We start from the raw sequence: 11,465 nt of genomic DNA, 5'->3' as shown, positions 1-11,465 counted from the left end.
ACAAAGTAATAGAGGAAAACTAATCTACCTGGCTGTCCCCTGTTGGAAACAGGATGTTGGGATTTGATCCAGAAGGGCTTTTCAGATGTTCAGATGTTACTAAGTGGTTTGTTTGTTTGTTTGTTTGTTTGTTTGTTTGTTTGTTTGTTTGTTTTTTGGCAGCTTCTATGTGGGTCCAAAGTGTTTGAAGCAGTCCTGCTTCCCCCAGCCACCAATTAATGATTTTGAATGAAGGTACAATGAGAGTTGAACTTGACTCCATTTGTCACCCTTCTTCCCCACAAGGTTCCTGCCTGATCCTCACAACCTGTCTTTAAGTGCTGTGAATTAAAGAATACAGTGAGTATTTATATACCGCTTTTCCACAAAAGTTCCCAAAGAGGTTTTTATAGATATAACGAGAGGGGAGGGGGAGGGGGAGAGGGTCTCTTTTCAATCAAACCTAGTCCTTGTGGGTCAATCTACAGCATTTTCTTGGCACCCTGGGCTAATGCAGCCCACCAGGAAGGTGGGCAGCCCTTCTAGGAAAAACTCTATGGTTCAGGAGGACTCATGGTGCCATTTTAGGCCTCCTGACCTCTGAAGTGTCCAGCACAGCAGACCAGCTGTGCGCATGTGTGTGTGTGTGGGTGCACGTTTGCATGTAGAAAGGTTGACCTCGGTTCTATCCCCCTTCCGAATAGGAAGACCCACAGCTAGAAGCGAGGGGCTGCGTGGGTGGGGAGAGGGCTTTGGCGGCATGAACGCTGAAAAGCCTCCAGACCAGTTGCTTAGCAACACAGAGGTTGTGCACAAGGATGGAGCCGACACTCTGGGAAAACTGAGATGCTAGTCTGCATTATAGTTGTTTAAAAAAAAAAAAAATCTGTGCAAGAGGATGCCAGGCCTCCGGGGTTTAGGTGGAGACCCTGCATGCCTGTGTCCCATCCCAAATGACCCCCAGCCCATTGACAATTTTTGGCTCTGAATTAAGAACAAAGACCCTGAGCAGTTTTACGCAAACCCAGAATAATTAACTCAAGTCAAAGGTTCTTCAAAGGAAGAGGAAGAGGAAGAGGAAGAGGAAGAGGAAGAGGAAGAGGAAGAGGAAGAAGAAGAAGAAGAGGAAGAGGAAGAAGAAGAAGAAGAAGAAGAAGAAGAAGAAGAAGAAGAAGAAGAAGAAGAATTAGTCTCTGTCACGAGATGTGGTGACAGCCAACAACCTGGATGACTTTAAGAGGGGCTTGGATCACTTCATGGAGGAGAGGTCTATCAACGGCTACTAGTCGGAGGACTACAGGCCACCTCCAGCCTCCAAGGCAGGATGCCTCTGAGTACCAGTTGCAGAGGAGGAACAGCAGGAGGGAGGGCATGCCCTCAACTCCTGCCTGTGGGCTTCTCAGAGGTATCTGGTGGGCCACTGTGCGAAACAGGATGCTGGACTAGATGGGCCTCTTTGGGCCTGATCCAGCAGGGCTGTTCTTATGTTCAGAAGAAGAGGAAGAGGAGGAGGAGGAGGAAGAAGAAGAAGAAGTGGTGCCCTGTTTCCACCCCTGTTTCCACTTGATGTCAGCCTGCTAACTGAGCAAAGTAGGGGCAGATTAAGGTCTTTGCTCCCAGTAGGCAGCCAAAGAGTTGCCGCCCCAGAGTGGCAAGGGTTACCCTTCCCATTTCAAGTTAGAAGGGGGGGGGGAGTTTAGTTAAATCTATCTTTCTATCTCCAAATGGAAAGAGATTGCCCGATTTCGGGCCTTTCTGCGAAAGGTAGGCGGGCATCAGTTAGGAGGACGGTATCGCCGCTGCGTGGCTGCACCCCTTTCTATCCTGCCACTGCACACACCATCCTAAGGAGGCGGGCGGGTGCACACAGGAGCACTTGCCGCAGCGCAATTTTAAAGGTTTAAATACAAATTAAAACACTTAACTAAACATTTCACCGCTGGGGGAATTTTGCCGCCGTAGGCAGCCGTATCTACTGCCAATCCTTTAATCCGCCCTTGGAGCAAAGAGGCACCTTTTCAAAGTGGTGCTTCTCTATATTGAGCAGGAGGAGAGCAACTGGCCCTATCCATCCCCAGCACAGCATCCCTCCCGTGACTGTTGTTGGTGTCTATCTTATGTTTCTTTTTTAGACTGTGAGCCCTTTGGGGACAGGGAACCATCTTTGTTTGTTTGTTTATATCTATCTATCTATCCATCTATCTATCTATGTAAACCGCTTTGGGAACTTTTGTTGAAAAGCGGATTATATAAATATTTGTCGTATTTGTATTCGTATTCAGCCAGATGCCTCCAGCAATGTCAAGCATGAAGGAAACAGCCCTCCCCTGCTGCCTTTCCCCATTGGCTAATATTAAGTGGTAGACTGCTCCTGAATGTGGAGGTTCCATTCCGAGCTGCAATAAGGAAGAAAAAAATAAGAAGAGCTCCCGTGAGTCAGGCTAAGGGGCTGCCTAGCCCAGCAACCTGTTTCCAACAGAGGCTTACCAGATTATTAATGGTTATTATAACTGTATTTACCCGAATAGAAGATGACTCAGAATTGAAGACAGACCCCTTAAAAATATGGATTCAGTGCAGGTTATACCTGTATTTACCCCAAAGGCAGAGGGCTCTGAATTCCACACAACCCCTCCCAGTTTCTAAAATCAAAGAACTTTGAAAAAACCTAGTCTGGGATTCAGGTAAATAAGAACATCAGAACAGCCCTGCTGGATCAGGCCCAAGGAGGCCCATCTAGTCCAGCATCCTGTTTCACACAGTGGACCACCAGATGCCGCTGGAAGCCACAGGCAGGAGTTGAGGGCATGCCCTCTCTCTTGCTGTTACTCCCCTGCAACTGGTACTCAGAGGAATCCTGCCTTGGAGGCTGGAGGTGGCTTGTAGCCCTCCGACTAGTAGCCCTTGATAGACCTCTCCTCCATGAAGTGATCCAAACCCCTCTTAAAGCCATCCAGGTTGTTGGCTGTCACCACACCTTGTGGCAGATAATTCCACATGTTGATTATGCATTGGGTGAAAAAGTACTACTTCCGTTTGTTGGTCCTAAATTTCCTGGCAATCAATTTCATGGGATAACCCCTGGTTCTAGTGTTATGGGAGAGAGAGAAGAATTTCTCTCTGTTCACTTTCTCCACACCATGCGTGTTTTTTCTAGACCTCTATCATGTCTCCTCGCAGTCGTCTTTTTTCTAAACTAAAACGCCTCAGGTGTTGTAGCCTTGCCTCAAAAGAAAGGTGCTCTAGGCCCCTGATCATCTTGGTTGCCCTCTTCTGCACCTTTTCCAGTTCTACAATGTCCTTTTTTAGATGTGGTGACCAGAATTATACTCAGTACTCCAGGTGTGGCCGCACCATTGTTTTGCATAAGGGCATTCTAATATTAGCAGTTTTATTTCCAATCCTCTTCCTAACGATCCCTAGCATGGAATTGGCCTTTTTCACAGCTGCCGCACATTGAGTCGACACTTTCAACTAGCTGTCCACCACGACCCCAAGATCCCTCTCCTGCGATCAGGAGATTTGTGACAACATACTGTTTCTAAAGCACTTTTCAACAACTACAATGTTCTCGAAGAGGTTTGCACAACAAAAGGAAGGAGAAGAAGGTCCCCTGTGTCCCAAAAGGGATTGCAATCTAAAAAGAAGACAGTGGTCACAGACTTTTGCTGTTTGCCTACCCACTCCCCTGCATAGGGGGAGCCTGAGGTAGATTCCCTCTCTACATGGAGGCTCCATTTCGCTCTCGTAGCTTACTGGTGCATCTAGCCCTGCTGGATCAGGCCCAAAGCCCATCTCCTTCAGTGTCAGTTGCAAAAATCCCAGCAGGAAGCAGCCGCAACAAGGCAGACCCCCAGAAACTGGCCAGAGGTGGTGGCCTCTCTGCTCTCTCCATGGGTCGCAGTCTCTTCTCTGCCCTGGCTGCCTTCAGAGGCTGGATTCCATCACTGCCTTTGGAGAACCCCACGCTTGCCCAGCTCATGAGGAACTAGCTCCCTCTAGTGTCATAACCAAGAATAGAGCAAGCGGTGTCAAAGTGTTGTGGGCAGACTCTTTGGAGGCAACCTTGAACTTGCAGAAAAGCCTTGCAGAAAACCTGCGGTAAAGCCTGCTGTCTGGGAAAGCTCCAGGCAAAGACTACACTTCCTAGCACTCTGTGCATGCCTTCCAAGTTGGTGCAGGGGCTAAAGGGGGCTCCTACCCAAAGCGCAGCACTGCACCATGGGAACAGTCATCTTCACATGATACTAGGACAGATTGTGCAAAGTATTCAACTCTGGCTGAATCACACAGGCCCAGTAAACAATTAATCAAGAAGTCAACTTAGAGTTGATGAGGGCAACGCCTGGCCCCTGGGCCTTACAGCGAAGATCACTGGCCTAGTCCAATTCACGGAGATTGGGTTTATCAACAGCTCTTGCCCTGGGGAGAGCGAGATCATGGAACCAGAGTGTTGAGTGATTACTTATGTTCTATGAGTAATTGCACAGGCAGCTTGGCTTTAGTTGCAGGAAGCAAGAGCTTGGACATTCATTATTATTTAAACACTAACGAACAAACCTAACAGTCTCTTATGCATGCGGGAGAGAGCCTCTCCGTTTGGATGCTGAACAACAAGTAAGAAGCTTAACGGAAACGTAGACTCCAAGCCTAAACAAATTCCAACATAGAGTCTACTTTTGAGTAGCTGACACCGAGGACAGATGGGAGAGGAATGGGGACAGGGACCCATTTTATTTATTTGTTATTTCTCTGTATAAACCACCCTGATAGAAATCAAATGTATTAATAATAATAATAAGTTACCTATCTGCAAAAAATACAGGCTACCTGTAGCCAAGAATTGGTGGGACCATAAAACTGAAAAAGTTGAAGAAAATGAAGATGTAAAAATATTATGGGACTTCCGATAACAAACAGACAAACATCTGCCACACAATACACCAGATATCACTGTAGTCGAGAAGAAAGAAAAACAAGTCAAGATAATTGACATAGCAATACCAGGGGATAGCAGAATAGAAGAAAAAGAAATAGAAAAAATCACAAAATATAAAGATCTACAAATTGAAATTGAAAGGCTGTGGCAGAAAAAGACCAAAATAATCCCAGTGGTAATTGGCGCCCTGGGTGCAGTTCCCAAAGACCTTGAAGAGCACCTCAACACCATAGGGGCCACAGAAATCACCAGCAGCCAATTACAAAAAGCAGCTTTACTGGGAATAGCCTATATTCTGCGACGATATCTACAACCATTAACAATAAAATTCTGGCATCCCAGGTCCTTGGGAAGGACTCGATGTCTGGATAAAACAAACCAGTCAATAACACCTGTCTGACTGTGTAAACAAGAAATAATAATAATAAGTTACCTATAATAAGGAGAGGAGAGCTGGTCTTGTGGTAGCAAGCATGACTTGTCCCCAAAGCTAAGCTGGGTCTGCCCTGGTTGCATATGAATGGGAGACTTGATGTGTGAGCACTGCAAGATATTCCCCTTCTTAGGGGATGGAGCCGCTCTGGGGAGAGCAGAAGGTTCCAAGTTCCCTCCCTGGCAGCATCTCCAAGATAGGGCTGAGAGAGATTCCTGCCTGCAACCTTGGAGAAGCCGCTGCCAGTCTGTGAAGACAATACTGAGCTAGATAGACCAATGGTCTGACTCAGTATATGGCAGTTTCCTATGTTCCTATGTTAATGATATTTGACATTTCAGTTGGAAGGCTGCTCTACAAAATAAGTTAAGGCCTGAGAGCATAGCGAACAGGGATAGCAAACAGGACATAGGAGTTTTGCAGGAGTTTAGTCGGAAGTGTGCGGGGGAGTTTGGATCACAAGGACCCTGGTGGAGAAGAGAACGTAAGTACATATTCCTCCCTCTTATCCCTCATGTTCTTGGGAAAGGCTGTTTGGACAGTTAAATAGCTGACTATTACAGCTGAGACCTATCCTTTTAATAAACAGATAATAAACTACTAACAATAAACTATCTCTAAATACTGTAAACAGCCAGCAAAACCAGTATGCAGATAGAAAGCCAGCAGGGGAGGGGGCACTTCCCAGTGTATTGCACAGAGTGCCACAAGTATGACTATTTGCCCCATGAGCAGAAGTCATGGGTGTGTGCTCGGTGCAAGGGGCTCCTGGCTCTCAGGGAACAAATCCCTTGAGACCAAGGTGGTGGATCTGGAGAAGCTCAGAGAGACAGAGAGGCATGTGGACGAGACCGTCAGAGATGTGATAGAGGCATCCCACTCCAGGGCTAGTAGCTCCTCTGCTGTCAGGGAGAATGAAGGTCTTGGGCAAGGAGGACATCGGTCTGAGAAAGAGGGAAATGCTCCTTTAGAAGGGACCCCTTCCGTGGATGATGAGCCCATATCCTCTCGCACAGGGGATACTCCTCTGGGGGGTGGGGGCCTCCTTGTAGTGGGTGATTCGATCATTAGAGGGATAGAGAGATGGGTTTGTGGCCCGCGTGTTGACCGCACAGTGACTTGCCTGCCTGGTGCGAAGGTTGCGGACATTACGCAGTGTCTAGACAGGCTCCTAGGCAGTGCTGGGGAGGAGACAGCTGTCGTGGTGCACGTCAGCACCAACGATGTGGGGAAATGCAGTCGGGAGGTCCCGGAAGCCAAATTTAGGTTGATAGGTAGCGTATTGAAGTCCAGGACCCCCAAGGTAGCATGCTCAGAAATGCTACCTGTTCCACGCGCAAGTACAGTGAGACAGGCAGAGCTGAGGGGTTTCAATGCGTGGATGAGACGTTGGTGCCGGGAGGAGGGGTTTAGATTTGTTAGGCAGTGGGACACTTTTTGGGGCAAGCAAGGCCTGTACAAAAGGGACGGGCTGCACTTGAACCAAGATGGAACCAGACTGCTGGTGCTTAAAATCAAAAAGGTTGCAGAGCAGCTTTTAAAAGGACACCTGGGGAACAGCCGACGGGAGCTGGCCAGTATCCCGTTTGGCAAAAGCCATCCTTTAAAGCGTGCAGGTGCAAAGGATTCCGATAAAACAGAAGGGGACAGAGCAGAACCGCATAAAGAGCAGACGGGAGCCTGTGCCAGCAGGTCAAAGAGTCAAAAGAATAGCATACATCAGGGGAGAGATTCAGCATATAGGTGCTTATATGCCAATGCCAGAAGCCTCCGAGACAAGATGGGTGAGCTGGAGTGCTTGGTTGCTAACGCAGAAATAGATATAGTGGGCGTAACAGAAACATGGTGGAACAGTGAGAACCAGTGGGACACTGTTTTCCCTGGGTATAAACTCTATAGAAAGGACAGGGAGGGGCGCATTGGAGGTGGAGTAGCACTGTATGTTAAAGAAGGGATAGAATCTAACAAGCTAGAAAACCTAAGTGGACTGGAGTCCTCCACAGAATCCCTGTGGGTGACTATACAAGGCCAGAAAGGGAACGTGCTACTGGGGATGTGCTATTGCCCTCCGGATCAAAATGCCGACAGTGACTGGGAGTTGCAGGAAGAAATAAGGGAGGCATCAAGGAGAGGCAGGGCTGTAATTATGGGTGATTTCAATTACCCACACATAGACTGGGTAAATTCACAGTCAGGTCAGGACAAAGAGGTCAAATTTCTAGATACGCTAAATGACAGTGCCCTAGAACAGTTGGTCATGGAACTGACCAGAGAGAAGGTGACCTTGGATCTAATTCTGAGTGACACCCAGGACCTGGTGCGTGATGTCAGTGTCATCGACCCTTTAGGGAACAGTGACCACAGTGCCATCACATTCAGCATACATGCAGGGAGAGAATCACCAAGGATGTCTAACACGGACATTTTGAATTTCGGAAGAGGAAACTTCTCCAAAATGAGGAGTACAGTGAAAAGAAAGCGGAAAGGGAAATCCAGGAGAGTCACTTTGCTCCAGAGTGCATGGAGTTTACTCAAAACCACAATACTAGAAGCCCAGTTAGATTGTATACCCGAAAAGAGGAAAGATACCACTAAGTCCAGGAGGATGCCAGCATGGCTCACGGGTACTGTCAAAGAAGCCATAAAAGGGAAGAATACTTCCTTCCGAAACTGGAAGGCCTGTCCAAATGAAGAGAACAGAAAGGAACACAAAGTCTGGCAAAAGAAATGCAAGGTGACAATAAGGGAGGCAAAAAGAGAGTTTGAGGAACATTTAGCCCAAAGTATCAAGGGGAATAACAAAAACTTCTTTAAATACATCAGAAGCAGGAAACCTGCCAGGGAGGCGGTTGGGCCATTAGACAATGAGGGAGTGAAAGGGATTATTAAGGAGGATATGGAGGTTGCAGAGAAGCTGAATGAGTTCTTTGCATCTGTCTTCATGTCAGAGGATACTGAGCATATACCTGTTCCTGAACCAGGCCTTTTAAGGGATGGAGGCTAGAGAGCTGAATCAGATAGTAGTGACAAGAGAAGATATACTAAACTGTCTGGAAAAACTGAAAGCTAACAAATCACCAGGGCCAGATGGCATCCATCCAAGAGTCCTCAAAGAACTCAAACGTGAAATTGCCGACCTCCTTGCTAAAATTTTCAACTTATCCCTGAAATCGGGCTCTGTACCAGAGGACTGAAGAGTAGCAAATGTAACACCAATTTTCAAAAAGGGACCCAGGGGTGATCCGGGAAATTACAGGCCAGTTAGCCTAACGTACGTTCCAGGCAAATTGATGGAAAGCATCCTCAAGGATAAAATTGTAAAGCACCTAGAAGAACAGGCCCTGCTGAGAGTGAGCCAGCATGGCTTCTGCAAAAGTAAATCTTGCCTCACCAACCCTTTGGACTTCTTTGAGGGTGTCAACGAGTGTGTGGATCAAGGTGATCCAGTTGACATAGTATACCTGGACTTCCAAAAAGCTTTTGACAAAGTTGCTCATCAAAGACTCCTGAGGAAACTTAGCTGTCATGGGATAAAGGGACAAGTACATGTGTGGATTGCTAACTGGTTGAAAGACAGGAAACAGAGGGTAGGTATAAATGAAGAGTTTTCACACTGGAGGGAAGTAAGAAGTGGGGTCCCCCAGGGATCTGTACTGGGACCGGTGCTTTTTAATTTATTCATAAATGATCTAGAAGCAGGGGTAAGCAGCGAGGTGGCCAAATTTGCAGATGATACCAAACTCTTCCGGGTAGTGAAATCCAAAACGGATTGTGAGCAGCTCCAAAAGGATCTCTCCAAACTGGGGGAGTGGGCGACAAAATGACAAATACTGTTCAATGTTAGCAAGTGTAAAGTGATGCACATTGGGACGAAAAACCCCAACTTCAAGTATATGCTGATGGGTTCCGATCTGTCGGTGACTGACCAGGAGAGGGATCTTGGGGTTGTGGTGGACAGCTCGTTGAAAGTGTCAACTCAATGTGCGGCAGCTGTGAAAAAGGCAAATTCAATGCTAGGGATCATTAGGAAGGGGATTGAAAATAAAACTGCTAATATTATAATGCCCGTATACAAAACTATGGTGCAACCAGTACTGCGTACAATTCTGGTCACCACATCTTAAAAAGGACATTGTTGAACTGAAAAAGGTGCAGAAGAGGGCAACCAAGATGATCAGGGGCCTAGAACACCTTTCTTATGAGGCAAGACTACAACACCTGGGGCTTTTTAGTTTAGAAAAAAGACGACTGCGGGGAGACCTGATAGAGGTCTACAAAATCATGCATGGTTTGGAAAATTTGGAGAGAGAGAAATTCTTTTCCCTCTCACATAACAGTAGAACCAGGGGTCACTCCATGAAATGGATTGCCAGGAGGTCTAGGACCAACAAACGGAAGTAATTTTTCACACAACGCGTGATCCACTTGTGGAACTCTCTGCCACAGGATGTAGTGACAGCCAACAACCTGGATGGCTTTAAGACGGGCTTGGATAACTTCATGGAGGAGAGGTCCATCAATGGCTACTAGTCGGAGGGCTGTGGGCCACCTCCAATCTCAAAGGCAGGATGTCTCTCAGAACCAGTTGCAGGGGAGAAATGGCAGGAGAGAGGGCACGCCCTCAACTCCTGCTTGTGGTTTCCAGCAGCATCTGGTGGGCCACTGTGGAAAACAGGATGCTGGACTAGATGGGCCTTGGGCCTGATCCAGCAGGGCTGTTCTTATGTACCTGTAGCCAAACAACAAGCTACCTGTAGCCAAAACAAGCTAACAAGATAACAAGCTACCTGTAGCCAAAAATTGGTGGGACCATACAATTGAAAAAGTTGTAGAAAATGAAGATGCAAAAATATTATGGGACTTCCGACTACAAACAGACAAACATCTGCTGCACAATACACCATATATAACTGTCAAGAAGAAAGAAAAACAAGTTAAAATAATCGACATAGCAGTACCAGGGGATAGCAGAATAGAAGAAAAAGAAATAGAAAAAATCACAAAATATGAAGATCTACAAATTGAAATTGAAAGGCTATGGCAGAAGAAGACCAAAGTAATCCCAGTGGTACCGTAATTAGCACCCTAGGTGCAATTCCAAAACAACTTGAAGAGCACCTTAACACCATCGGGGTCACAGAAATCACCAGCAGCCAATTACAGAAAGCAACTTTACTGGGAACAGCCTATATTCTGTGACGATATCTATAATAACAGCAACAACATTGATAATAAAATTCAGCCATCCTAGGTCCTTGGGAAGGACTCGATGTCCAGATAAGGAGCCAGCGTGGTGTAGTGGTTAGAGTGCTGGACTAGGACCAGGGAGACCCGAGTTCTAATCCCCATTCAGCTATGATACTAGCTGGGTGACTCTGGGCCAGTCCCTTCTCTCTCAGCCCAACCTACTTCACAGGGTTGTTGTGAAAGAGAAACTCAAGTATGTAGTACACCGCTCTGGGCTCCTTGGAGGAAGAGCAGGATATAAATGTAATAATAATAATAATAATAATAATAATGAAACAAACCAGTCAATAACACCTGTCTGACTGTGTAAACAAATAATAATAATAATAATAATAAATAAATATACCATTCTTCAACCAAAGTTCTCAAAGCAGTTTACATAGAAAAATACATAAATAAGATGGTTCCCTGTCCCCCAAAGGGCTCACAATCTAAAAAGAAACATAAGGCAGATACCAGCAACAACCACTGGAGGGATGCTGTACTGGGGTTGGATATGGCCAGTTGCTCTCCGCTTGCTAAATATAAGAGAATCACCACAAAGTGTCTCTTTGCTCAGTAGGCAGGGGTTACACAGAGAATGTGGGCTTCTTGCCCTGCTTGTGAGTTTACCAGAGGCATCTGGAATCGTAGATGGTTAGTTAGAAGGGACCTTGGAGGTCTTCCAGTCTATTCCCCTGCCCAGAGCAGGCCACAGCTGCAGCATCCAGCTGTCCCCTGTCAGAAACAGTGTGCTGGGGCAGACAGAAATTTGCTCTGATTCGGATGGGTAATTCCTAGATTCTTCCAAATGATTTTTCCTGCCTCCCATCTCTGTCAATACCCGCACATGAATCTGCCCAGTCTATGTGAGGGTAATTGAAGCCA

This window comes from Hemicordylus capensis, chromosome 2 (assembly GCF_027244095.1).
Source record: "Hemicordylus capensis ecotype Gifberg chromosome 2, rHemCap1.1.pri, whole genome shotgun sequence".
Lineage (NCBI taxonomy): Eukaryota > Metazoa > Chordata > Lepidosauria > Squamata > Cordylidae > Hemicordylus > Hemicordylus capensis.
Note: the sequence above shows the minus strand (reverse complement) of the source record.